General features: G+C 32.2%; 1 long non-coding RNA gene across 1 annotated transcript in view; it reads left to right on the top strand.

The window, feature by feature from the left end:
• The window catches only part of LOC145295933 (uncharacterized), a 51,943-nt gene extending 35,876 nt beyond the window's left edge, over positions 1-16,067 (top strand). The window contains exons 2-3 of the long non-coding RNA XR_013869915.1: positions 192-447; positions 13,411-16,067. This is a non-coding gene — a long non-coding RNA (uncharacterized LOC145295933). The remainder of the gene's footprint in view (positions 1-191; positions 448-13,410) is intronic.
• The last annotated feature ends 11,847 nt before the right edge of the window (positions 16,068-27,914 follow it).

Raw genomic sequence — 27,914 nt, 5'->3', positions numbered from 1 at the left:
TTATCGATAATAAATGTGTTTCCTAGGGAACTCAAAGATCAGATGAAGATTTTCAGAGGCAACTCCACTCCGAGACGTGCACCACGAAAGTCGACGGCTTGAATTTAGCCTCATTGATCACTTTTGGTTTGAGTATGATATTTGAAAGATAGTGACGTTGAATAAGTAGTTTATTTTTCTTCTTTTTTTAGTAGATTGAACACAGAGTCAGGTGTGGTTTTGAACAGGTACTGCACTAGGATAAGCGAAGCCTGGCTTACAAAATATACCAAGGAAGCTCGGACGGCATCCCCAGGGGCGCTACAAATGAATAGTAATAAACTAACCTTTCCCTAGAGAGTAGCGCATGAGAGCATGGAGCACTGAACAGAACCAAACCGCCATGGAAGTGATTGCCAAATCCGTATCCCCAACTGGTACAATCAACATCTACTTAAGCAAGACAAGGTAAGTAATTCAGCGAACAATACCATCAATGTCCGTTAGAAATGCTTGTCTGGTGGTAATCTTAGAAAAATTTTTTGGAAACTGGCATTCAGTACTATTGTTATTATTTAAATTATCCAGCAATTCAATATTTTCATGTTATTTTATTGAATTCATGATTTATAAGAGTATGGATGGATCACGTTTATACTGAGACACTCTAGAATCGAATATTTAGTTGAATATGTTCAAATAAGCTAACTTAAGAATATACAGCCAATATAATTTTGCACCTAAGTCTATTTTGATATAAATGAGTATATGTTTATATATATATATATTTTTATTTTTTACATTTTCACCCCAAACAAGGCAAATTGCCACTTTGGTGTAGGGGGCTACTATCAGGGGCAGCACTACTGGGATACTATGTAGGGATTTGGGCAGCAAGGTGTCGGTTCACGTTACACTTGAACTTCTGCACGTCAGTACTGTTGGGGAAGCAGGGACCTGGAATAGAGGGAAGAAACTATTGGAGTAAAAAGATCTTTTACATCTAGGGATCTCTACAGTGTGGGGGTGGGATTTAGCAGCCTGTCGGGTTTGTCGAGGGTGCTCACGTCGTGGGGGCACAAGTGATTGCAGTTCGTCAGAGCATTCACCACTAAAATACTTGTAGAAAAGGCAGAGGGATTCAACATTTCGTCGATGGGACAGAGGCTGAAGCTTAGATACCAGTTCAGGGCCTATCAGGTTTGCGACTCTCTTTTGAACCTTGTCAAGGAGCGAGAGACTAGTAGCAGATGCACCAGCCCAGCTGTGGCAGCAATACTCCATACATGGGCGAATGGTGGCCTTATAGAGGTACAGGATACTTTCGGGTGTTAGCAGTTTTCGAGCACGGTAGAGAGAGCCCACCTTTCTTGCAGCGGCCCTGGCAATGCCTTCAAAGTAATTGTTCCAACTCATGTTTCCTGTGAACGTTAGGCCAAGGAGTTTGAAAGATGGACTCTCAGATAAAGAGTCGTTGGCCATTGCTATGGGTGGTAGAGAGGGTTTCTTGTAATTATTGAATGAAACTAGTTTAGTCTTGGCAGCATTGAACGCGACCAACAACTTTTGACCCCATTCCACTACAGATTGGAGGTCTTCCTCTAGTGTTTCTGCCATTTCTTTAGAAATGTGTTCATTCGTCTTCCTGTCGTGCCTGCCATAGAGTGTAGTGTCATCAGCATATATACCCATCTCAGAGGCAATGTTGTCGGGGAGGTCATTTATGAATATCAGGAACAATAGAGGTCCCAGGGTAGAACCCTGGGGCACCCCCGCATTTATATCATATTGTTTAGATGTACGACCGTTGAGGACAACCTGGATTTTTCTCTTATCTAAGAAGGATTTAATTATGTTAAGTATTCTACCAGTGATACCGTATGATCTGATTTTACTTTAATAGCACAGCTGGGATAAGATCGGGTCCACATGCTTTTGAGGTGTCAAGGTTTTTTATGATAGCATGCACCTGAGCAAGGGTGGTTTTCAGATCGTCTAGTGTGGCGTCTGTCCGCATAGGAAAGTCAGGTAGGGGGTGGTTGGAAGGGTCCAGTGTGGAGTTTGAGGCAAACCGACTGGCAAGCATGTTAGCCTTGTCAGTTGCTGAGGAGACAACCTCGTGATTGTTGGTTAGTGGGGGAATTGTTGATTGTCCATTATTTACTACATTGTTGTAGATTTTCCATAAGTCTCGAGTTCCTAGTTTTTGTGCTTCGATGCGCTTTTTAGTGGTTTCCGTAAATTCTCTCTTAGCTGTCGCTATTTCTTTCTTAACGTTATTTCTAGCTTCTATATACTTCAGTCTGTTTGAACTAGACTGATGTCGGTTAAACTTACGGTATGCATGCTGCTTTTGAGCAATGGCAGTTGCACAAGTCGACGTAAACCATTGGGGAGAGTGGGGCTTACTATAACATTTCCGCATGGGAACATGCGCTTCGATTGCAGTTTTGAACCAGTCAGTGGTCTCGTTTGCACATTGTTCAGCAGGGAGAGAGAAAATATTTTTCCATGGAACATCTCTAATTTGTTCCCTGATGGCTTCCCAGTCAGCCTTATTATAATATCTCGTTGTTTTGAGCACTGGCTCTTCAGTTTTGGGTCTAGAGTTTAGGGCGATTTCAACCATTATCACTGCATGATCAGCGTTCCCAAGTGGGCTGTGGGCCTCCGTTATGCAGTCATCGGGAACTGTGGTCAAAAACAGATCTAGAAGTGATGCGTGTTTTTCTTCCTGGTCAGGGAAACGGGTTGGAAACGTAACAATCTGTGATAGGGAGTGAGATATAGCGAAGCTATGGGTTGTGCTGCCCGCTGCATCTGTGTGAGTAGAGAATCCAAGCCAGTTTTTGTGGTGGACATTAAAGTCACCAAATACATGTATTTGTGCGCTAGTGTCGAGGGACAGTGCCGTGTCTATGCTGTCAGATACTTTGTTTATTATGGAGCAGTCCTGACTCGAGGGAGAGCGGTAGAGAAAATAATAGTAGCTAATATTGTGTTGCATGTTTAGTCTAAATCACATAAAGGCTTGATCATCTGTTTCTAGGTTTGTTTCTCTAATCAAAGGAAGGGTATTACGAATGTAAACTCCAAGTCCGTGCATATGTCTGTCAGAGTCCTTACGGCAGAGTGGGAGATATCCAGGCATGTTAAAGTGGTTAGAGGGAATGTAGGAGTGTAGGTTAGTCTCACTTAGTGCTAAGATATCCGGGGTATTTGTTAAGAGAAATGCTTCAACATCAGCTAAGTTAGTTCTAAGCCCACGGATATTTGTGAATGAGAGCCTCAAGGGAGGAGGCAAGTTGGATTTGTTTGTCCCTAATCTTGGTTTAAGCTTATTTTTAAATTGTACTGTCGTCATATTTTTTTTTAAAGTTTCGGTAAGGGGGAGCTAAACAAGAGGTTATGCAGAGCTTCAGACATGCATCACAAGTAGACCATCAGCTGACCTTTCTCCAATTAGGATTGTGGCCTCAGGAAATCCCACCGGGGATGAGTGCAGGGTCCCTTTCCATGCGCGTCATGGCACTACAAACAACCCGATATTATTCAACTGTTGATGGAGCAGCCGCTCTAAGCGCTACCAACGAGTTAGGGCTCCTGTACTACCAGTCGGGAACAGCAGCCAGGAACTGTCAATCCGGTACCCTCAACCCATTAGAAGAAGGTCAACCCAATCTAATCGCTCAGGCATATCTTATATGCAGTTTTTTTCAGACAACACCAATACTTATAGTTACTATAGTACTAATAGTTACTTATAGTTAATTATGGTTTTTCTTACGAAAATGAAGTTTCTCAAACCAACGGTAGATTGTAAATCCCAACAAAATATGAAATAATTTTGGAGTAACTATTCATTTATTCAATGAAATATTTTGGGAATAGCTATTGAATAATTAAAAATAAATTTAATTACACACACACACACACACACATATATATATATATGTATATATATATATATATATATATATATATATATATATATATATATATATATATATATACGAGCGGAAGACGCGATATTGCCCAGGATTGAATGATTATCACTGAATGTTTCACACTCCTATACTTTTATCGGCATCGGAATCGGTGAAATCGCATATTTTTCAATCAATTCCATTGATTACCTGTTCTAGTTGGGGAACCATATTTGAACACCGGGAGGAAGCTCCACTTACCCTCCGCAGTGATTTAGTCCAGAATATATTTGTTATCTACATTGCAATGTAGACTATAATGTATTATGAATTAAATCATATTAAAGTTTTAAATACAAAAGTCAAGTATCATGCTTCAATCGTGCTCTAAACAAGAATATTCATTTCGAATCAACGAACCTATATTTGATGTTTTATCTATTGCCTTATAGTGTGTGTGTGTGCTAATAAAGTGTGTGTGTGCTAATAAAACTTCTATAATGCACTTAGAATGTGAGGCTGTGTAAGGTGTAAACTCTGGTCAAAATCACCTGTTTCTGTCTTCATCGGATTATTTGGATTATCGCTTATGGATACTTATCGAAGTTATTACGATACAAAACCTATCAAGGAACCTTTCGCATGAAATATCATAAAAATCGATCTCGACGTTTCAAATATATACAGTGACCTCACAGACACAAAAACACACAGGCACAGTTTTTTTTTAGAATTTACTTACATAATAAATACTTCATAGCTTCTCATGAGAAATTATTTCCAAAACTTAATAAAATGCAATATCAAATTTTAAAATTTTAAAATAGTTTTAATTCATTTAAAGTATATATATATATATATATAGGTCTGTGTGTTTATATATATATATATATATATATATATATATATATATATATATATATACTTCGGAATAGTTTGTTTTTCTGCACATCCTCTTGCTACAGGACTTCTAATATTTTAAAGATAATTTAATTATGTTGACTTTGACTTTCCACGTCTCACTGACTTTAGCAAATAGGGTACATACCTTTATAAATATTTGCTAATATTTTCTATCCTCTGATGAAATGGTATACATCGAAACCCTATAGGTTAAGGAGATTAATATACTAAAGTATTCTTTGTCTTGCTTAGAATAATAAAAATCTTTGATATGAAACTGAACCACTTCACTTCAATAAGGGTTTTTTGAAATTCATTGAATCACAATTTAATACACACACACACACACACACACACACACACACACACACACACACACATATATATATATATATATATATATATGGCTATTTAGAAAACACACAATATTCCGCGTTATATCATCGTGAGAATTCGTCAGGCTTATGCATAAGCCTGACGATTTCTTATAAGGATGAACCGCGGAATATTCTGTATAGCTTTTATTGTCATATAATTTCATAACTCACTACCTAGCTCAAGCTATGTATGTAGCACTGTTGAAGTGAATACTGAAAATGTACCCATAACATTATTTCTTGTATATTAATTTACGGGTTATATATATGCACTAGCAGTTCAGACTGGCTCTTCTCGGGCCCTATATACTACTCATAACTTTATGGTCATATATATATATATATATATCTATATATATATATATATATATATATATATATATATATATATATACATCCATATACATATATATATATATAGTAAAATGCTTTTTTTATATCCATCTAAAATTTCAAGTGTTTAGTCTCCGAAGTTCAACTCTTTCAACTTTGTCCTCTTGGCACCCAGATTTTCGCCCAAAAACTAATTAAAGAGCTTGCTGCAGACCAATTTACGGCCACAAACCGATTAAAAAGCTTTCCCTGAGTCTGAATACAGTTTACGTAAAATTTCAAATGTTTAGACCAAAAATTAGTTGAGTACTTTGGTAGAAACCGCTGAGGTCAATTTGTTTTTTAAACATTGACCCAGTTAAACCACTTAATATTTATTGTTTTGAGTTCAAATCAAATTAGCAAGTTTGATCCATGTCCATGTAACCTACATCTAAAATTTCAAATGTTTATACTCAAAATTGACGGAGGAGTTTGGTAGGATTTTAAAAGGTCAAATCATATAACTTTGGCTCTTTTGACAGCTAAACCTCTGGCAGGAAACCGATTTAAAGAGTTTCCCAAATCTCAATACCTGTTATGTCTTATCTCAAGTCTCTAGACCGAAAATTGACAGAGTAGTTGATTGGTAAATGTACACACACAGACGGATAGACAGGCAATTGCACTTATATATATATATATATATATATATATATATATATATATATATATATATATATTGTGTACAGAAAGTTGTTAGTTGAGACAGATCATTGGTACCGTCGGTTTCAATCCCGATAATAAGGCCCGTTTAAGGTATCCTTATCAAGCTCTCTTCAGCCAATATTTTCCTTTTAATTGAGCACTCTGCTGGAATTCTTTTTTCCAAAAAAAACTTCTCATATATATATATATATATATATATATATATATATAAAATGGGTTAAGAAATTCCAACGAAAGAACTTCTCATATATATATATATATATATATATATATATATATATATATATATATATATATATATAAAATGGGTTAAGAAATTCCAACGAAAGAAATTCCAACGAAAGAAAGATTTATATTTAAATAAGAAGGTGGTCACCAATAATGTGCATTTTTAAACATTATTTTATTATTCCGTGTCTTGGTTTTTCATTGAGAATTATGTTTAGATCATTGTAATAATGTTTTTAAATCATTGAAATCGTTTTTAACGCGTTTCAGACGTTTCCAACACTGTTAAATTTTTATTACTGTTTTATTGCCTGTGGTCACCTCTGTATTTTGTTTCTCTATTTCACTCTCTCTTTCTGCTTGTGTTTTTTCTTTTCCTTTAGAGTTGGATGTGTGTGTGTGTGTTTTCTTTTAGTGGTTTGAAGAATGCGTGTACTGTTTTATAGTATTATGAAGTCATTTGCTTCCCTAGGAAGGTGACTGTGATCCAAGGTCGTTACTAATGTGTATGTGCGAAGAGGGGGGCACCCAGCTCTTCTGAAATAAGGGTAGGCGTGCTTTCATTCTATTTTGATATTTATTTTTTAGATTCTTAGCTTTTAGTATTGTGATTTTTCGTTTCAGTCTTCGACTGTTCGGGTATTCTTTATATTATGTTAACAAACGCCAATAAGATATTAAAAATTGTTCTTTCAAAAATAAAATATCGTTTTGGGATGATGACAACGATAAAGACGAATTTTCATTTGCCACTAAAAGCTAAGATCTGTTATCAGGTGCAATCAGATCGAACGTGTAGGTGCTATTTATTTAATCGATTAACAAAATGCTATATTAGATAAATAAAAACAAGGAAGTTTAAAATCGTAAAAGGTAAGAAATTCTTCGAACTGCTGACTGTGAAATTCCATTTATATTATTCATATGGCGATTTTGGCTTCATTGATTCATTGATTCCTTTCTATTTTGTACGTAATAGAATGTGCTGCCCTTATTTACTTGCTAGACCAAGCTAGGGAAAAAGTAGATTTTAAATATGGTAAATCGCCAGCTCACTCAGGAAGAATACTCTAAAAAAAAAATTAAAACTCGTCGTGAGTGGTCTAATACTTAGTTCATTGCGAACAGAATAGGTAATTGTACAGATATTCAAAGAAAATATTATTCGACTCTCTTTTATTATGAAACTTATATATCAACAACTTCATTTTTAATTTAAAAATTAAGTTGTTTTTACATACAAATCAATCATTGTTTATCAAGATCCAAACGTCAGTGAAAGATAAAGGATGATTTGTTTTTCAAGTTAACGGCGCAGATTCGTAGCGATGGTTAAAACTCTTCAGAATCTGGTTTAAGAAACGGAAGGTTCAATCACGTGTTTTAGGTTAACTGCTTGGTTGAATTACAAACACTCTCGTTTTTTTATAGATACATGCAGGGTCTAAAATTGTATGGAAAGCAATCGGATTCATACTCTCAATACAACTCCAACAACACAATCTCTGCAACGTTGAATAGGTGTCTGTTTTATGAGTATTTTTTACAGTATGTGTTCTGATGAAATCGCAGCACTTGTTCACCCTTGACCTTAATATCTCCGACTGACCCGACATTGTTCACTGTTTATATCCATAAATATAAGAAAGTTTTTTTTATGTTAAAGATTTTGGGGGGAAATATAAAATACTTACAGCGTCTTATTTGAAATTTAAATAATTCAAAGACATCGGCATTAAACAGCAATTGATCATAATTCCTTAATTTTGAATATTTTCTAAAGATCGCTTTAGCATTGGCATGGTAATTTTCACATTTACAATGACAGAATTGGTAGATTAGAGGAATAATAGTTAACCATTGTATGACGAATATATGATCTCTCTCTCTCCATCGCCTTATTTCTCTCGCTATATATATATATATATATATATATATATATATATATATATATATATATTTTCTATTGTTATTGTTAATTTTAAAATTCTTTTGTATCGCTATCCTAGAGTACAGTTTATCCTGTGTACACAGTGGTTCGCTATTTTTCTCCTACAGTTTAATAGATGTTGAAGTTCTTTAAAGTACAGGATAGCAAATTTTTCATGAAGACATAATCTACATGGATCGTTTAGGTCTCTACCTGTGATAGCGATACAAAATAATTTTAAAACTAACAACATAATAGAAAATAAATAAATAAAATGAACATAGATATCCATAAATTATCATATATATATATATATATATACATATATATATAAACTAACATAATATTAATATATATATATATATATATATATATATATATATATATATATATATATATATATAGACAAGAAAAACACATTTAACTACACCTAGGTTTAAAATAGTTTTGATCACTAGATCACACACGAAGGAAAGGTTGAACCTATGGTCAACTGGTTCTTTGTCCTGTAAGTGCCTGCCCATTGGCCGATTAGGAGCGGCGCGATCGAAACTAGGAAGCTGATTGGCTAATTAAAAACTCAATAAAATGTGCGTATATAAAATCGCGAGATAACCACAACACTTTGCATAAGCTTGACGAATCAGAGCGTGGATGAAACGCGGAATATTATGTGTAGCTTTATTGCCATATATATATATTTTATAACTACCTAGCTCTACATATGCATTGAGCACTGTTGAAGTAAATACTTAATGTTACGCATAAAATTATACTTTCGTATATTAATTTATTTGATTAAATGAAGTAATCATACTTAGCTCCTGGAACAGTTGAACACTCTCAAAGAATTTATATCATAACACCAAAAATAGATATGGAAAAGGTTAATTTTGAAACATCGTTAAAAAACATCCCCACACCTAACAAACATAGCTATGTTATTAAACTAATATGCCGAATGCGATGGCGATCAAATGTCTTCCTTAAAAATGAACACATAAACAAAAAGGAATCCTATGGTTTAAAAAAAACCCAAAATGCAAAAGCAAAAAACCTTTTAATAGACTTTGAAAATGACTTTTTAAACGCAATTAAAAATTTAGAATTCCACAACAAACAGAACAATTTCTAACGGAAGCCACACAAAATAGCTAGAAATATAAACAACTCTAATAAAATCTTTGAAAAGCAGATAAAACTAGATTTATTTTAAAAATAGATAAACAACAATACAACAAACTAATCACAGAAAACATTACAAAAACTACAGAAAACTGGATACAAACGAATACGACTACATAGATATAATAAATACTGAAAGTAAACGAATCACCGATAAATTATAAATTAGCAATAAAATTGGCAAATTGAAACCTATAAAAACATACATTTTGCTGAAAGACCACAAACGTGACTTCAATATTAACCACATCATTTGCTTGATAACCCCAACTAAACCAGAAATAGGTAGAATTAGCTAAGAATATCGATTGATAAATACCAAAATGACAAATTCTTTTGATTTGGCGATGGGTGCTCTGGATTCTGCAGAGGTATCAGATCTTGTGGGATTATTCATTTTACATACCCTCACAAACATATTTGATACTATGTATATCGACCTATATAGAAATGATGAACTAGCTATAATAAAAGACTCCTACAAAGTCAAGGGGGATAACTTTTAGAAAATAATACACACGGAAATGAAAAAATAAGACCTAAAAGTGGACGTGCTAGCAAACATAACAATAAAGAAGTTCCTGGACGTCACCTTAAATTAAGATGAATACACATATAAACCCTACTTAGAAGATAAGGCTAAGTCCAATCACCCACCATTAATTATAAAACCCATTCCTAACTCGATCGTAAGTAGACTCAGCAATAACTCAAGCGATTAAAATGTATTTAACAGGTCAACCAATATCTACGAAACAGCCCTAAAAAATAGTGGATTCGAAAATATTGATATCAAATATAAGCAAAAAAACAGCAATAACTATAATACAATTAAAAATAGAAGAAAAAGAAATATAATCAGGTATTCGGCGCTATATAATCTCATCGAAAACACTTTCCGTAACGAACCCCTTACACGAGATTTTCTATAAAAATAACCTAACGTTATCACCCAGCTGCTGCGAAAATTTAGACATGATAATAAAAGCACATAATAACAAAATATTAAATGAAAGCAATAACAAAATAAACAATTAAAAACTGGACATCATGACAAAAATGAAACTAACACAAAGGACACATATGTAATTAGTAGAAATAATAATAATAATAATAATAATAATAATAATAATAATAATCATAATAATAATAATAATAATAATAATAATAATAATAATAACCTTACATGAAAGGCTAGCTCAAAATATAAGAAGATGCATACAGGAAGTACGCGTGCCAGATTGGATGATAAAAGGCTGAACCACACTGCTCCAGAAGGACAAAGATAAAGGAACTGCCCCCAGCAACTATAGGCCGATCACGTGCTTACCCACTATGTGGAAAATACTGACAGCACAACTGAGGGAACAAATCTACCACTCCCGGAATAATCGTGGACTCCTCCCCCAGGAAAAGAAAGGATGCCGAAAAGGAAAAAGAGGAACACTTGGTCTGCTATGTATAGATTAAAAGATCCTTAATGTGGCAAAAACAAGAAGAAACAATTTAGCCATGGCATGGATCGACTCCAAAAATCCTACGACAGGATCACCCAAGTATGGATAATAGAATGCTTAAAATGTATAAACTACCAAGCGGCATCACCAACGTAATAGAAAATGCATTGAGAACATGGAGACTCGAATTGACAGCTTGGAATAACACATAACAGAACTTAACATACAAAGAGGCATCTTCCAAGGAGATTCACTATCATCATTGCTGTTCATCATAACCATGATGCCCCTGAACAGTATTCTGAGAAAGTGCCAAGCCGGATATAATTCTCTAACACAGAGGAAAAAAGTAACCACATGATGCATATGGACGATTTGAAAATTTTTGCAAGGAGCGAAAACCGATTAAAAAGATTTTCCCAAATCTCAGTACCCCTTATGTCAAATGTCGAATCTGTAAACCGAAAATTGACAGAGTTTTTGGAGTTTACACAGAGAGACACACAGACAGTTTCACTTATATATATATATATATATATATATATATATATATATATATATATATATATATATATATATATATATATTAGTGATGGGACGATTCTAATATTTTTGCCAGTTCCTATAAAATTATTGATTCTGCACTAAATTCCCGATTTCGATACGATTTCTGCTTCCGATATCAATTCTTTATAAACCATTTAATATTTAACTATCGATATATTAGTTTTTCCTTATTTTCTAAAACACCCGTTAAATGTGTAGATATTCCTTAAAAATATAAACAGACTGCTGAAGTTATTATTTATTGGTTTCAATTTTACTAGTAGTTAAAAATCAATAAATATTTATCATTTTTGTGTTAATATTAGGAGTTGAATATTTTGTTTTACACGAAATCATATAAACAAAGATAATCAAAAGTAAATCGTTTTTGGATATTGGAAAATAAACACATTTGCGATTCCGATAACGGACAAAATTTCCGATTTTTCCGATTCCCGATTCCGTTTCGATTCCTATTGATTGTCCCAACACTATTAGCCGAAACAATATGTAAACTCATTCTTGACTTACAGTAATAAATTTCCTATATACTGCTCTGACTACACATTGAGCACTCTAGTCCGGTTTTTTCACCACTGGTAAATGAACATATATATATATATATATATATATATATATATATATATATATATATATATACTTCGATGAGTTATATATAATTAGTAGTAATACCCGATGTTTATCAGTATTGAATGATAATCACTACTTAATGCTATTTCACTATCATTTTAATACTATTTAACTTTCGCGCTTTCCACTGAGTTACTATACCGTTCTCTGACCACTTAATAAAATGAAATATTTGCAAACTTTGTGATCAAATGTCTCATACGTATGGTTTCATTAAAATCGCACAGACGTTTTATTTGAAGTAGTAAGGGTGGTTTTCCATCATCAGTTACGTATGTTCGGAGGTACGCAGGTATTACGGGCAGAGAAAGTGATGCAAAGATTGAAAACTATTTTCTGTTTCTGCATAGCAAAACTTTGCATGAATATACCCACACTTTTATCACAATAAAATATATTTTAAATTTTAAAGTGAGTATGGACCTTGCAGCTTCGTTAGATTGGGGTGCACTTATATGGCCACCACCAGATCCATTGTGTTTTCAAGGAAAAATTATATACATAATTAAAATTTCATATAAATTAGATATAAGATAGATTCATAGTAGAGCTTTAAGGACGTTATACCCTCATCGCCCTTTCTACTTATATTGTAATCATTGTAAGATTTACATTAGAATACACTTTTATTTTTTGCGCAGATTCCTTAACATTTTTTTCTATAAAGGACACATGAACACCACAAAAAACACTTATACACAGCGACATTAATTTTATAAATGCATATTACGGGTATGTGTTATACGGTACTACTATCCAGCTATCTTACTCTACATCTATCTATATTATTCTCTATACTTTCATATATATATATATATATATATATATATGTATATATATATATATATGTATATATATATATATATATATATATATATAGACAGACAGATAGATAGATAGATCGATAGAAAGAAAGAAAGATAGATATATAGATAGATAGTGAGTGGGGGTATCTGGTGACTATGTTAGGATGTTTCTAAAAGCCACATTTTAAGTCAGTCTCGTTCGACATTTTTATTTTGTTGTTTATATTTTTGTTGGACAATCTGAAATACTTTAATAAAACCATTTTTATTCCGTATAGTTCTCTTTTTTTTTCATCTTTCTTTGCATTCGCTTTATTTTCTGTCATTCTTCTCCCACCTCCCCACTTACTTTTTCCGTCATTCGGCTGTCGTCGTCTGCAGTGCGGCCCACTTTAAATGCCCTGCCAAAATAAGAACAAGAAGAACAACAACACACTAAGAAGACGAGGAGGAGAAGGAGGAGCAGGGGAAGAAAAAGAAGAAGAGCGATGTCTAAGAAGCAAATCCACTACCGCTGTTCGATGGTGCCATATTGCCAAATATCGACTCGACGGAACAAACGCATTAACATTATTTTCAACAAATAAAAAATAAATAAATGCCGAAAATAAAAATAAAAAAATGTCCATCTTACATTTGTTCATTTTATTTATTCGCCCATCAATTATAGTGAATGCTGAACATAGTGTTTTTAACCTTCCCCTCCTCATCCTCCTCTTCTTCCCCTTGTCCTTTATTTTATCTTTATTATTTTCTTCTTATTTTTCGAATTCTTCCTCTTCTTCTTCTTCTTCTTCTTCTTCTTGTTCTTCTTATTCTTATTATCATTATTATTATCATCATCATTATTATTAGTAAGTACATGCTGCTTCACACAGATATTTTGCTAATCTAGGGTGAAGATGTCATGACGTACGAACATATACAACATCTCCCCCATAGAAGAATAAATAAAGGACACAGTGCTTAGGAGGACGGTGTCATGAAAATATATATCAAACTTTCTCACTACAAAAAGGCAATTCCAGAGAGACTTTTTCTATGACTGCAAGACCTATATTACTCTCACCCCTAAACAAAACTATAAAAGCTTGTAATCACTGAGAAAAATGTTCCCTGGCGAACAAAAGTGTACAATATACTGCTCACTCGTCCCGCAAAACACCGAGTAGGGAATATTTATCATAACAATGGAAAAATACTACCCTGCTCCCTCAAAAAAGAAGGCGATTCTTCGGAGGAAAATGTCATGATCACATGAGAGAAGGTATCATCAATAAAAAATAGAAAAGAAATAATGCTGTCAAAAATTATAAAATTACAAAAAAAGAAAAAAAAATCATAAGATAATACCATCCCATAAGCCGAAATAAAGTTGTAGGAAGACACCATCATAGAGAACGATCATATGCTAAATTCCCCCTCAAAGAAGGAGGTAATGCATACGATAATAATGTTATGACAACAGGACCGGTTCCACACTACCTCCAGAATGATGAGATAATGCTAGATGATATAATGACAACACAGTACTGAACAGATACTAAACTTTCTCCCACAAGCAGAAAATTATGACTGTGATAATGACATAATTATAATATTGGGTAACAATTTTCTATTTAATTTTTGAATGTTGTCCAGATTTTTACAACTGACTTAAAGTAGTTTTGCGCTGCTAAATTCAGAAATCTTATTTGCTTTTCTCCATCAGGTCAGGTTTTTGGGTTAAGTTGATTCAACAAAAACCAGATCTTATGAAGATATTGATCATATTTTTGTGGCGTTATCAGCTGATTTTTGTAAACACATATTATCCTAATATGATTTTTGTAAACACATATTATCCTAATATGATTTTTGTAAACACATATTATCCTAATATGATTTTTGTAAACACATATTATCCTAATATGATTTTTGTAAACACATATTATCCTAATATGATTTTAAGGGAAAGCGTATTTTTTTTCAACAACGTATATTGGTTACGTGACCGAAACATCGATTGCTGTAAACGGTGGGCATTTAATAAAAGTAAACACATGTAACTTGTATGTTGCCTCACCACAGTTCAGTTCAAACGTCAGGATTTGAACTGTCGTTGCTTCGATCTCCTGGGTTGCACAGCGGCGTAGGGGCCCCTCTTTAGATTCCAACAGTGGTCAGTCATCATGATTACGTCTCAGCGACTCTGGTATCTGGTCTCCATTTCTTTCGTTTTTTGATAAAATCGGTCCCTCTACTCATCAGTCATTGAATACAGGAATTTTGTCCATGTGTAAAAATAGGTAGTTAATCTTAAAGATTATGTTGCATCCCACGTTTCAGAAAGCGCTCAGCATGTTCTTGACAAGTTCTGTGTAGTTTATGGCTTGATTATTTCCAGGAAAACTCTTCATTGCCAGAACAAATGACTTCCACGCTTCCAGTTACATTTCATTTATTGAGCTTTCGAACTCTAGATCTCTGTTGAGCTGCAGGATCTGAGTACTGTCAAACATCTTCAGCTTTCATCTTCATAGTCAACCCTGGAGAAGCATGGCACAAGCAAGTGAAGCAGTCACAATACTTGTCTAAAGTCAGGTGAACTGCTTGATTAAGCCGGGCTTGTGAAGCATTGGGAAAAGTATTCTGTTTCTGCCCACCGTTTATGACGTTCGTGTCTTTCCAAGGTACCAATTCCTTACGCACTGGCCAGTATATGCTGAGCACCAATTTTATTATGATTTCGAAATTTTATGGCTACAAACTAATCTATTATCGATATAACCATCCAGAACTATCGGAGATTAATACTTTCTGTTATTAAAATAATAATTTGCAATCAAAGCATATCATTTTAACCACCAAATTCTAAAATGCTCCACACATGTGCGCATGTGAACAAAACCGTAATAAACCGCCACTTAACCTGATTGGGAAAACCCAATATAATTTTTTAGTCTAGCGCATCAGATCGATCCTACATCAGCTGACAAAACGCATACAGCAAATTTGTTGTTATCCAGATACAACACTGATGAACTACTTTAAGAAAGAATAAAATACAGGTATCATATGATAATAGTATCATGGAAATAGAATATATACCGTACCACTGCCTCTCCACCTTAATCGAACATTAAAAGCTAGTACATCAAGAATAGTATTGGAAGTTGTTATTGGGTATTAGAATCTAGTAACTGTATACTTCCGGTCTGAAACAGATATCAAATCTACATTATTAATTGAATATGATTATTGTCTCTGTGTTTTGTTATCTTTACGTTTATATTATCATTTGGAAAATAGTTCTTCTTATGTATAGCATTAATATTACTCCGCCAAAGAGGTTCTTCGATCGCATTTTATAATTTGCAAGGTAGCGTTCACATCACTTACCTAATTGTCACAAAAGATTGTCGAATGTTTTATTTAGAAATAATTTAATTTTGTAATTTATAGTTCCACTTCCAAATAAAGTGGAAATCATGTTTTTGTGATAATTATGATTCTGTTCATTGTAAAGTCCTTGTGACCCATTTTGTAGTCAATGAAGTTCTACATTTTGCACAATTTTGGCGGTTAAACTTTGAAGTTGACTTGTAAAAGTACTGCCAAGTCCGAAGTTTTTACGGTATTATAATTTCTGAATTCTAGTTTTTTTTGTAATTATTTCCTGTTCTTTGATAAAAGTAACCACTATGAAACGGTTGCAACCTGATCAGATAAATAGTTCTGTGTATTTAACGTTTCAATGTAACAAGTTCGGGAATCCATCATATATAGAATATGAAGTAAAACCCCAGATAAGATTTCCGCCAATTCGTACGCTTTCGCTTGGAGTAATTCAGTCGTGCGATTGACTCATATTCTTGTGATTGATACTATTTTTAATCACCGGAAGCTGATGATAATTATCACATAGTTACTTGAGAAAAACGTCGGTGAGATTGTAAGCCCTGTTGTGTTATTACACATCAAGGGTAACAGTCGCGTTCCTCTCCAACTAAAAAATCGATAATCGAAAAAATCCGATTAAATAAGGAACGGCCCGATTTTGACAATCGTTAACACTCTGATACAGACTAACATCTGTGATGCATCTAAGAAGTTTTATCAACGCACAAGTACAATGGTACAAAATAACTATTAGATCTTTTGATAAGACAAAGGCGCATTTCAAATGATGTTTTTTTTAGATCCCTGTTGAACTTTGATACACAACTTTTGCATTTAATTCAAATCAATAGATAGAATAATTTCATAAAATCAACATTAGTTTCTGTGCAATGCAATAGACTAAAATGTATTGTAGACTTAGGCACTACGTAGAGGCATATGACGATTCATCATGTCGCATCGTGATACGCTCCCGCCGAGAGGAGGCAAGGAATCGATTTCATTAAAAAATGGGCGATATCATCCATTTTGATGACAATAAAAATAGTGAAAGTGTATAACATTTCTTGATCTCCATTCAATTGGAGTAGTAGTAGTAGTAGTAGTAGTAATAGTAGAATTATTATTAATAGTAGTTGTATTTTTCCTCTAATCATTATGTAGGCACTAGAAGTATACACGGGTTATAATCAGAGCTTACTCACTTCTAACAACAAGAGTTGTTCTCTGGAGTATCTGTGACAACAAAACTTCTCTACCTCTTTGCAGAAATTCGAGAACGGCATTGCCTTATTACAGTCGCTGGCAATAACCATTAATTTTTATCGGGATTTAGTTTGCAATAAGCCTCTCCAAGGCCTCGATTATCTCAGAACTATTCTAATGTAGGCCTGTAATGTTCCAATCCTCCTTGCCGCTTTACATTTATTTTGTGTGTTATCAGCTGAAACCGATGCCTTTTTTTATAATTTATATACTTTTCTATCTATCTATCTATCTATCTATCTATCTATCTATCTATTCTATTCTATCTCTCTTTCTCTCTCTCTCTCTCTCTATATATATATATATATATAGAACATTAAGCAACAAACAACTAAAAAGAATTGGAAGTGCAGTTTATATATATATATATATATATATATATATATATATATAAACTGCACTTCCAATTCTTTTTAGTTGTTTGTTGCTTAATGTTCAAAGTTTATGTTGTTTGGTAGCCGAATGCAAAGATTTTCGTAAAAATTTCAGATGATGTTATCATTGCGGTTCCCTGCAATCTCCTCTCATTTAATTCCAAAAATAGAACGTTCCCACACCGCGAATCAAATTCGGATCGCCTGGGTACAAATAAGGATTTTTGATGTTGTTGAGATTGTTTTGTTGTTGTTGTTGTTGTTGTTGTTGTTGTTGTCGGTGGTGGTGTTGTTGTTGTTCCTCTTCTTCTTTTTCACAATTTGATAATTTCATTAAAAATATGTAAATTCTTTTGAGCATTATGTTTTCATGCATCAAAACAAAACATAAATATAATTTTAGAAACTTGAAGTTAACATTAAAAACATTAAAAAACAATGTAAAAGCATTAAACGATGTTTATTATAAATTACGTCATATTCTTTCTTTGTCTTTTACCTTGCCATGTTTTTTGTCTTATACTATTTATGATTTTGTGTGGAATGAGAATCGTCGAAATCCCTTACAAATAAAACAAAAATTATGTTGAATGGTTTTAAAAAGAATTAAATAGAAATTTGAATGAGTTCGCCTTTTCTGGTCAACCATTACTCATATTTATTTTTGTATTCTATTCAGTTTTAACATCAGTACGTGGCTTGGAAAATATTTTAAACTTGCCGAAGTCATTTAAAAAAAAAATGTCTGTATTTCTTTTTTATTGTTGTATTTGCTATTTCTATTATGTTCCAGATTTTTTAGATAAAGATTCATAATTTATGTTATTTAAATAATTCAGACTACTGTTCTCATCTTGGATATTATTATCTCAACGTTATGATCGATGTAACCTCTGACTTTGTTAAGGTACATCATTTCGAACAGGAGCATCTTTATATCAGACTCGGATGTCCGTACGGAATTTCAAATGTAACATGTTATTTAATCCACGGATGATAGTTTTCTTATATTCCTTGTCAGCCTTGAGGTCTTCAGTAATTCATAATTGCATTATTGATATAGCCTACACATGGGATTGAAACTTGAAACGCCAAGACATTATCTCATGAAACAGACTATTACTTGGGACTTATACCCGCTACGCCATAGGTATTTATTATTATTTATTATTGCTCTTGGAACACCTAGATCCTCGGTTCGTCTCATTAACCGCATGATTATCTCACGAATTCGATGTAAAACCAAGATGTGCCCACCACAGAAGGTGGTAGATTACATTGGTCACAGCGTAGTGAAACGACAATCTAAGATAAGAAGTTTGAATAATCCGAATAATATAAACTAGTTCTTTTATTCAGTTTTTTTTATCTTCTCTTTCTCATCGTTATTTCATCTATTTTTCTTTCTTTCTTTCTTAATTTTTAGTCTTTTATATCTTCTGTTAACATTTCTTTCATTCTGAAATTAGTATTATTTTATTTTTTTATTCCGATATTTATGATTCATTTCTAGTTGCATTTCAATAGGTGACCAACTTGTTTGACTTTCTCATTTCAAGTAACCATTTGCAATGGTGTTGTCCTAGTATTAGAAAGGATTGTTTTTAATCAAGAAGTATTTTATGTCCAGTCATATTTGTATTTGATATATAAAAATAAATGCACATTGCTTTTATGATAGAGTTTCCATTCTTTCTTTTGTTCTTTCTTTCACAATTCATCCTTTTCCATATTTTGTTTCCTTGAATGTTTGTGAAAGCATCCTTTTCATCTTCTTCATCCTTTTCATCTCCCTCATTCTTTTCATCTTCTTCATCCTTTTTATCTTCTTATCCTTTTTATCTTCTTCATGCTTTTCATCTTTTTCATCCTTTTCATCTTCATGCTTTTCATCTTCTTCATCCTTTTCATCTACTTCATCCTTTTCGTCATCTTCATGCTTTTCATCTTCATCATTCTTTTCATCTACTTCATCCTTTTCATCTACTTCATCCTTTTCGTCTTCTTCATCCTTTTCGTCATCTTCATGCTTTTTATCTTCTTCATCCTTTTCGTAATCTTCATCCTTTTCATCTTCTTCATCCTTTTCGTCATCTTCATGCTTTTTATCTTCTTCATCCTTTTCATCTTCTTCATCCTTTTAATCTTCTTCATTCTTTTTATCTTCTTCATCCTTTTCATCGTATTCATTCTTTTTATCTTCATCTTTTTCATCTTATTCATTCTTTTTATCTTCATCCTTTTCATCTTCATGCTTTCCATTTTCTTCATGCCTTTTCAGATTATCTCCTCTCCACCATTTTAACCCTGTCACTCATTGTTTTTTTCTGCTTTCGTTTTGCTTTTTTCCTCTTTCCCTCGTTATCTCATTCACTAAATACTTATTTATTTTATTTTCGTCGTTTTGTTTCAGTATTTATTTTTATTTCGTCATTTACTTTCTATTAGCTTCTCTTTCCGGCCATTGTTTCTTTCTATTTTTAATTCCTTATTTTCTCTTTCTTTAATTTTAATTTTTTATCCCTCCTCATATCCATTAAACATTTTTTTAATTTCCTTTTCCTACTCATCATTTCATTTGAAATAATTTATTCACTCCTTTTGTCAGCGTCCACTGCTATATTTCCCTTTTGACTTTATCTTTTTTCTTTCTCTTACCAGTTCACCCTCTTTATATGCTTTCTTTAATTACTGTAATTCGTTATTCTTTCTTATTCTGAGAGTTTCCTGCGTTCCTTTCAATGTACATTCCCTTTTTTTCTATTAACCTTTCTTCATTATTACATTTTTTAAAAATACTTTTTCCCTTCCCTCTATTTTACTTGGTTTTCCTCTACGTCTTTCCCCCACAATCTCTCTTTTTTCTGTCTGTTTCGGTTTCTCAATTTTTGTTTGCTTTATTACAATATTTCCTCCTTTAGTTCATTCTTGATTTGCGTCTGGTTTAAAATAACTCTATTATATTCCAGATTGTTTGTTTTCAAATGAAAACTAAGGATTAACATTGATTTAACTGCATTCTTCGCTCAATCCCCACATCGGATTTTTTTTTAGGATCAGGAGTTCTTTGTAAAGTCTAACGTTTATTTTTTTAATTTTCTTAGTTGTTCCGCTTCTACCTCTTTTGTTTTCTCTCTATGCTATATTTTTTATAGTTGAATTTTTAATGAAAGTCGCTACGGACGAAACATGAAGCCACTTTATTTATTCAAGACAACAGACAAAAGATGGTTAACCCATAAAATAGAATATGCCTATTAACGTTCTTAAAAAAAAGAACATGACTATGTGTAAAAGAAAATACTTTATATATTTTGATTTACACAAACATTCAGTTCGAAGAATACAAGAATATTAGAACGCAATACATCAACAGTGACTTTATGAAGTAAACAAGAAAAAAGAATAGAACTAGCTTAAACGAATAAAGCCTACAATAAATCTAAAAATTATAGAAAAATAATGATATAGTAGTAGATATTTTTCCTGTTTCATAGTATAAAAAACGTTTTAACTTATATAGTTCTGTCAAGTAAAACAAAGTCATTTGAAGTGAAAGTGACATCTGTTCTTTTTATTGAACGAATATGTAATTTACAGTCACGTGTTCCTGTACATGTTATCACTGTTTACACACATGAACAAATGAGATCAACCGATAAAGGGATTGCTGATTTATCTTGTCTCGTTGAGGTCAAAAGAACATCTTTGCTCATATAAAAATTGTTTCAAAATCAAATCATGTCGTCCCCTCTACTAATTCAGTGCGATCAAAAAATATATATAAATCGGGGCAAGAATAGCGTTTATGTGAGGAATAGTCACGTGACTCTTGCTTTTTACGTGGATATTTATTGTTTAAAAGCAATTACATTTGTACACTTTGTAATAGATATATAAAGAAGCACACATCAATTTCCACAGTCTCGTTTATTATTATTATTATTATTATTATTATTATTATTATTATTATTATTATTGTTGTTGTTGTTGTTGTTGTCGTTATTATTATTAATATTATAATTATTATTATTATTATTATTATTATTATTATTATTGTTGTTGTTGTTGTTGTCGTTATTATTATTAATATTATAATTATTATTATTATTATTATTATTATTATTATTGGCTCACAAAGAGCTTCCACACAAGTTATCAAAGATCGCTCCTTCAAAATAGCCTGTGGTGTTCCATGGAAGCCGAGTGCCAACAGATCTCCTCAGATTTCCAGTAATCTCCAACTTTTTCGATAACATTTGCAAATACATTTGCATTGTCAAGTCTTCTTCTTCTTCTTCTTCTTCTTCTTTTTCTTCTTCTTCTTCTCATTATTATTATTATCATTATTATTATTATTATTTTTTTTTTTTGCTGTTGTTATTGTTTTCGTTGTTGTTTGGGATATTATTATTACTATTATCTCTAATTATATATAAAATGTCGCTTTGTCTGTGTGTGAGAAACAGAAAGATCCCTATGGGCCCCGAAAGGGCTGGGCCGATTTTTCTGAAATTTAGCAGAAATATACAGTATGTATATGGGAGTGTCCTCCCATTTTGTATCGGGATAACTCTGATAAATGTTGGAAATCGTCCATCGATAATAGAAAATCTTATTAAAGAAGAAACAGTCTGATTTGTTTTTTACAAAGTGAACACTTAACAAAGTTTAACATCACATGTAGATTTGAGAAGGCTTATTACCACACGAGCAGTAAGTGCCAACGTACAAAATCAGTTCTTCCATGACACAAAGGCACGTGCGAAATAGTTTTTTTTTTTTTTCGGTTGAGAAAAACCATGATGCTTCTTTTGAATTTTTAAACGTTAATTACAGTCATTATATAAAAATATTTTTAAAAAATCAACAGTGGGTTCTCTACAGTCCAACGTAGACTACAGTGTATTATCGACTAATCACTGCAGGAAAGCAATCAGTCTGTCATCAGCTGGCAATCAATTGATTTGATGGAAAAATGTGGAATTTCACCAATTTCGATGAGTATAAAGGTGTGATTGTGGAATATTAATTTAATCCCGGAAAACGTCGGGTCTCCCTGCTAGCCATTTTATGATTCATATTTCTGTTAACATTTCAACGCAGATAAAAGCTTTGTATTGCATTTTATTCCATACTTCCCATTCTACATATTTTGTTCTCTTCATCCTGCCTTCCATCACTCAGCAGCCGTCATATTTGTAATCGCGTTTCCATTTTTATTCCCACTCTTTCCCGCCCTTTTTCCTAAGTGTCTACACAAAGTCAAGCAGTTCGTGATGCTCCCCCGCAGGCAGATTACGCCTCTACAGTCGATCACGTGATGTCGTGCGACACCAGCGAGCGCCGGTTATGTCAACATGATACCGGAAGACGACCCTTGACGTAAAAGTGCCCTACGAAAAGAAGACATTTAATTGGTTTGACATCGCTTGGTGACACGTGACACGCGGCGACCAATGAACTCTGGCTTCTGTTGTGAGAGCGCCATGATAGTCGTTTTCCTGGACCTTTTTCACTCCTTTATCTTATTTAATTTTCGATTTGTTTTAGATTTTATTTGTTAAGTATCCCGTAGCTGACGTTCTGGTCTACGTTAGGAATAGAGAAATCATTATAAAAGATAATTTATTATTTTTATTATTGATATAAAGGTGCATATATATATATATATATATATATATATATATATATATATATATATATGCATGTGTGTGTGTTTGCGTGTGTGTGTGTGTGTGTGTGTATGTGTGTGTGTGTGTACTCGATTTTCTACTATACAAAGTAAACAACATTTACGGGTTTTGGAATACAATTCCTATATGGCTATATTTAGACAAATTTACTTTCGTCCATCCAGATTAAAAGGCGCCAGAGACTTATGAATCGAAATATTTGAAAATGTTAATAATTATTCGGCGTAAATATAGAAGGTTTCCCTAAAATATTTTACAGGTTATTTACGTAACATATTGGGCACAAACTCTAAAATTCAAATATTTCAGATTTACATGATCTGTGATTCATAGTGATTAAACACCAATATTACTGGAATTCCAATTCCCTTTTAACACTTCATGAACTTCCGTTTTTTTTTTTATTAAAGACTTTTTTTTTAATCAAATAACAAATTGTTTAATACATTCTTACCAGAATAATTCATGATGATTCTAGACATAAATGTTTGATATCAATTTAGTTATTATATAAGTGACAATAAAGATGGTGGAAAAATACAGTTCGAAAAATTATTTTAATTCCAACTTGGATGGAATCTCCAGTTCGGTATATTTGTAGGCACAGTTTCGCATTTCTATGACACGCTTTAGTTTTTATTTTCAATCTATTAAAATGTTATGAAGTTTGATAGATTTTTTTCTGTTCGTACGAAATGCACGACACAAAATGAATAGGTGCAATACTAAGAAACAAGTTCCGTATCGTCTTCTTTCTTAGAACTGCACGCCCGTAGAACTCTCTTCCGTTTGCCTGTTTCCCACATGACTATAATTTGATTGTCTGGAATTCCTACGTAAACAAGATATTGATGAATCGTCCACCTTAGTAATCACATTTACAAAATTTCTACTACTTATAATTACTACGCTATAATTCCATTGACTAATGTATAATTATTAACCCTTATCTTCGAGTATCCTTCGGGTATTGATAAGTGGTGACTGTTTTGTAAAAAAAAAAATCACATGGAAAGGTGTTCCATGAATTAAAATAAGTGCAATAATATGAGTTTAAAAATTAAGATATTTTTTTTAACAAACGCCCTTTTATGTTTATAATTTGAAAAATGTAGACATAAAACATTCGTTTAAAGCCAATTATATTTAATTAAAAGCATATTGCTTTTATGTTTTTATCGATAAGAAATAAAATACATTCATTGACGTTCTTACTCTCTAGTGCAGTATCAAGTATGCTATTTATTTTATATTTTTTCTTTGCAATTTTATTTTTATTAAGATTGTGGAAACGGTTAACATTAGGTACGAATAAATATGGGCATGGCAAATTACAGTATCAAACCAATTTTATAAACTAGTCAACCTTAATATATTTGAACCTGCACTCAATGACCTACGCGCCTATCAAAAAATGCAATTTTCTTTAATCCGCAACGCTTCAGTTCTGAGCAACATTTTCTTTGAGTGGCAATGATCATGTATAAAACAATCGCCATTCTCTCGAAGTCAAGTTCGAAATAGACATATGTCTAGGAATATCTATAAAAAGCTTTAAGCAAGCGTCCGTTTATATTTTTAAAGAAACTTTAAAATAGCAGTTAAATAGATAAGACGAATATTAGACAGTTAAAGAGTGTCTACTCTTGTTTTATTTATAAGAAGCATTACTGCCATTATGTACCACGAGGCATTGATGACAAGAAAAAAAAGCTACCAAGTGTATACGACGTCTCTCTGTAACTCACATCTCTTTCCTTCTCTCTATCTCTTCTCTCTCTATGTATAATATTTTTAAATAATTAAATTAATTAACAGTTAGTCTCTAAACTACATGCACTAGAATCAACCCTGCGAGACGTGATAAATGCTACTGTTTGTACGATGCGAACCCAGTCGAAAAAGTTACTCTTAACCTCTCAAGCTAGCGTTTTCTTTCCGGCTACAGTCAATTAACACGCGAATAAAACGAAAATGTAGGACATATAAATGCCAACTTTGCGGCAGGACATACTAAACATTCAGAGAGTATAAAACGAACATGTCTGACCGTTGTATTAGCGCTAAATTTTACCGGTTTTTCTTAATTGTCTTATGAGTGCTATACTTAAATTTCTGAAAAGGTCTTTAGAAGAATAACATATATTTACGTTTAGCTTACGATTTACTTTTTCAATTTACGTTAATTCCTAAGCTATGAAGACATGTTTGCGGTAAGGCTTAGATAAAAAAATGTTAAACAATAACTATTAAGTTACGCAAATATATTCGTAATGCCGTCGTTCGAACTTCACCTAGCAAATTCCATTTTTTTAATGATGACATTTTTGCACCGATTTTCCCTAGCTAAAACCCAAATGTAAAGTTTCACATGGGGTTTATTACCCTATATATTAAGGTTTATGTATGGAGAGAAAAAAAAAAACTGACATGGGAGTTTGTTAGGCAAAATCTTTAAACAAATATATATATACTCATACATAACTGTATATATATATATATATATATATATATATATATATATATATAAAGAGGCTTGTTTTTATTATAAGCTTTTAATGCAAATGTTACGCAAGTATAAATCACGAAGAATGTCTGCATGACTATAATTACACGTAATAGTTAACTAGTCATGATCATCGCATAAGAACACCCAAAACTATTAGGAAATTAATTGAAATATATATTTAATAAATATGCAAATTATCTTAATCTTTTTCAGATGAATGCAATTGCACGATCTATATATACCAAAGTCGTATTTTCTTTAAAAATAAATAGACCAGAGGGTTTTTAATATGAATGTCAATACACAAAAACACATTTATAAGAAGATAGATGGATAAAAATAGTTCGTAGACACTCTGACACAAATACCCACAGTAACATATATATATATATATATATATATATATATATATATATATGTGTGTGTGTGTGTGTGTGTGTATATATATATGATTACACACACATACATATGTGATTACACACAATTAAATGCGTATACATACATATGTGTGCATATATATATATATATATATATATATATATTTATACATACATATATACATACATATATATATTTATATATGAACAATAATATATATACATATCCTTTTAATTAGATCATGCAGAACATCAATAAAGTAACTATAAAGTTCAATTAAACACTTGCAAAAAGACAGCTGCTCAAATATAGCATATATATATATATATATATATATATATATATATATATATAAGGTTGATACAAGTATAATGTTGTTTTTTTTCAGATATATACGTCAGAAAACAGCATTTTTTTTTACCAACCAAGTGTATATATATATATATATATATATATATATATATATATATATATATATATATACTGATGGTTGCGTAAAGATGAAACAATAGTGTATGTAGATCTAAAAAATAGGTATTGTTTAATTATACTTAATTATACTTTTTAAATTAATTAAGGATAGGCATGGTCTGCAGAATATTAACCAAAATGTAGACAAGTAGCGTTTATGCTATGTTCATGACTTACGCTTGTTTGAACACTTTGGACTGTCTAAGGTCTGCGTCCGAATTGAACGTATATTGGTTATTAATTCCCTTTATTCTCTGTCGCAATTGTTGGCTGACTCTGAGGTAAAGGTCTGACAAGTTTAGAAGAAGGTTGTTTCGTGTCAGTTACTGTCACACCCTACACTGATAATTACGTGACCATTTAAAGTTTGAAGTAGCATTTACAAAATTAGTTCAATTAATATGAATACATTAGCACTGTTGTAGTATTTAAAAACACTAAAAGTTGAGACAGTTTAAAACTATATATAAAACGGTAAAAATATTTGATGAATCGAAACGAATTTGTTGTCCACTTTCTATCTCTTGTAATATTAAAAATATCACTGAAAAAATGACTTCAATATTTATTCAAATATAATCGCGTTCCTACCGTCCTAAATCTTGTTCATTTTTATTATATTTTTAAACGAAAAATAACTCACAATTAATTAATTTGGTAACTTTATGTATATGTATATTTTAGTTATTTAATTAACTTTAATGATTTATTCTAATGATCGAACATATTCAATCGATGAAAAAAAATCAATTGCTTTTTAGATTTCTTGAACAGTTTTATCGTTATTGTAACTAATTTATTATTTTCGAT

This window comes from Euprymna scolopes, chromosome 16 (genome assembly GCF_053919585.1).
Source record: "Euprymna scolopes isolate OS-2025 chromosome 16, ASM5391958v1, whole genome shotgun sequence".
NCBI lineage: Eukaryota > Metazoa > Mollusca > Cephalopoda > Sepiida > Sepiolidae > Euprymna > Euprymna scolopes.
Note: the sequence above shows the minus strand (reverse complement) of the source record. Positions and strands in the feature narration are given on the sequence as shown.